The sequence below is a fragment of the Macrobrachium rosenbergii genome, chromosome 48 (assembly GCF_040412425.1).
Source record: "Macrobrachium rosenbergii isolate ZJJX-2024 chromosome 48, ASM4041242v1, whole genome shotgun sequence".
NCBI classification, from domain to species: Eukaryota; Metazoa; Arthropoda; class Malacostraca; order Decapoda; family Palaemonidae; genus Macrobrachium; species Macrobrachium rosenbergii.
Window position 1 is genome coordinate 16,788,938 of NC_089788.1, and position 3,470 is coordinate 16,792,407.

Here is a 3,470-nt window from a genome sequence, read left to right on the forward strand (position 1 = left end):
ATATATATATATATATATATATATATATATATATATATATATATACGTATATATATATGTATACATATGTGTGTAATAAAAAAATTTTATTTGTGATCCACAGAAATTTTTCTTTGTTTGGGATATTAACTAATTTTCCATTTATAAAGGAAGTAATATAAAAATTATACTTCATAAAATTGTGGTAGACTTTTAAAGCCATAAATCGTTAATGTGGTCATGATTATGGTAACAATGATCACCTCAATCCCGTCTGCCGTCTTTTCATGGAACTTCCTACCCAAATCTAAGGAGCTTATCTCACCTGTCATTAAAAGTGCTTTATCATAGTAAAGCATGTGATATCTTTATTTTATTGCATTTTCCATTCCCTTTGTTTCCATCATATACCTAGAAAAACCAATTGCTGCTCGCCCTTATCTACCCAGTATACGATATATATATATATATATATATATATATATATATATATATATATATATATATATATATATATATATATATATATATATATATATATATATATATATATATATATATATATATATAAAGATAGTATTCTGAATAATTTTCTAAGTAATTATTAAAGAAATAAAGTTTAATACACTTCGTATTAGATTGGAATAATTAACTTCTGTAATTAAACCAGGGATATATACTTCTAAACAGTTACCTCTTCCCCTTTCTGTTCCTTGTTTAATAAGATTTTAGTAGAGTCAATTGTGTCTTCATTTCGGGGTAATACCTACATGACCCTTCCTTCTCATCTAAGATTCATTTATTCTCCAATTCCTGGCTGATACGTTACCTGACCCTTGCTTTCCAAATGTGACTAATAATCTTCTAAAATAACATTAACGGAAATGTATTAACGGAAATGTATGGTACAGCCAGGTTTAGTGGCATATTATGGAAGTCTGTGTTTGTACCATAAAATACTTGTTTTCGAGCTGCTGCTAATCAAGTTATTCCAGAGTAACAGTAATACTACGTTATGAAAAGTCACGGGTCCTTAATTATGTTCACTTCCAGCATTGCAATTGGCATGTATATATACTTCTCCAATGACTTTTGTTTCATATATAAGTAGTCTGGATTTCAGTTAATGACTGACTACGCTGCACTGTTCATTGTATAATATTTAATGGAGAGAGAAAGAGAGAGGGACAGAGAATTTTTGAACAGGTGGGAGTATAATGTTTTATAAATTTATGATTTTTCTTTCCTCTTTTGGTAATTTTTTCCCTTGTAAGGCAAATGCTAAAAAAATTGATTAATTGTATAAAAAACACCGGGAAATAGGATATCTTATGGACATTCATAGTTGCTGTTTTTAAGCACCTTACATTTTTTTTGGAAAATCTTTAATGTGCTTCAGAAACAGACGGAGTAGGAGTCAAACTTCATTATTTTTTTTTTCCACCATTAGATACTTCTCACAGTCCAGCTCAGGTCAGGAATGTCGTGAAGTTGTTGCGTTATATGTTTTTAAGGTTAATTAATATACGGGCAAAATATATATTTGCTGTGAACAGTTATCAGGAAATCAAAGCGCATCTTACATCAGCTTTTAAATATAGGTCGATGAGTGAAAAATGCAGGTGAGTTTGTAACGTGGAAACTGTAATTACTGTTAGCTTGGGGCATGGACACAAGGAACAAATGGTAGCCTTAACTTAGAAACATCCTTATGAAAATCGGTCTTAAGAAAAACTTTCTGTTCGTTTATGTATTTCTTTGACGATTTATTTGCCTAGTATAACAACGAGATAAAGTATAAAATCTTGAGTGAAATGAAGTAAAATGAAGACGAGACGAAGTTTTCTAGTAATGCAGGATGATTGCAACAGCGGTATTATCGGGGAATTTTTTTAAGTATATATTAACGGAGGGAGACTTGCCTTCATCAGCTAACGCGAACTGCATTTGGTCGTCATTTTCATCAGTTTTAAACAAGAGAAATATATTTCCTCGATATAAATTATAGCAAATTTTCCCGTAGACGTTTCATTGTTTTAAAAACTAAATTCTTTCAAGCGAATATTTCTGTCATCCTCTCAATCTTCGACAGGTTGAAAAAATCCCCTCTTGCTCTGTAAGTGGCGTGTATTGTTTTCAGTAATGGGTGGGTAGGCTCCCCTCACACCTTCCTTCCTAAAAGAGGTGAATCAAAGAAAATCCTTTTCCCTTCTCTAGAACACAGATTTTTCGCCCAAAATATTTTCAAACTTAACGCCGTCGTAAGGCAGCCATTCTCCTTTTTCTCTACAGATATTATTCGCGCATTTCTCTCACTTGCTGCTTCCACTTTCGCGGCACCACCTATACACAAGGATTACCTTGCCAGCAGACACGATTTGTGAACGTAAGATCAAGATTTAAGTGATTTAATCAGTCTTTCATGATATTTCCTCATAGAACTGAAGGAGTGAAATCATCTGTGTCACTTCCAAAATGTCGAACTCGCACTGCGTTTCTTAAGTACTTTAACCCACCTCACTTAAATGCAAAATCGTAATGTTTGCTCCTTTATCTGTAAGAGAAAATCAGCTAATACGATATTTTTACTTGTTTATTTTCAGAGATGGATTTAGGACGAAAGCTATGTGTGTTGACATTTTTCTTTTGTTTATGTTGTGTCTGTCCATCTTGTATTTCATTTGAATTATATATGTGTGTGTGCGCGCTCGCATTTCATTGTCATGGAAAGAATATTCTTTTTTATATGTACAGAACGGTTTTTTTGTGATGAAAATTAAGTAATTTTTCATGTAAGTAACAAGTAAGGAGTAAGAACATTATTTCAGATAAATTGTGAGAGAGTGTCTTTTAATGAAAGTTGAAACATTCAAGAATAATTTAACACTTCCTTCATCTTAATTGAAGGAATTGATTGACAATATCTAATACTTTCCCAACAAAATGAAGAAATTTTCAAACATTAAAGAATAGTTTTGTTCAGTTTCTCACAGGAAGGAATTGTTTGTTATTATCTTTTTATTTTCGAAAACAAACAAGAAGGTGTGGGAGCACTAGTAAATATAAATATTCAAGGGGTATCGATATAAATATATATATATATATATATATATATATATATATATATATATATATATATATATATATAAATGGATATAAATGTATGTATGTATGTATATATGTATGTTCCAGCATAACTGAAACGCATTGAGCAATTTCAACCAAACTTGGTATACATATGACTTACTATCTTGAAAAGAATGCTGTGGTGTAAGGCATCACTAGCACCAAAGGGCACCAAAGGGAGTGAGGGCGGAAGGGATTCCCTGAAACGGGGCTGGTTATGCCCGTAGACTTACTAACTTTACGAATTTATCATACCTAATTTCGGTATACATAATTATGACTTACTATCTGGAAAGAATACAGTGGGGGAAAAGACATCAATGGCACCAAAGGGGGTGGGGTTGGGAAGGGGGTGACAGAGAGAG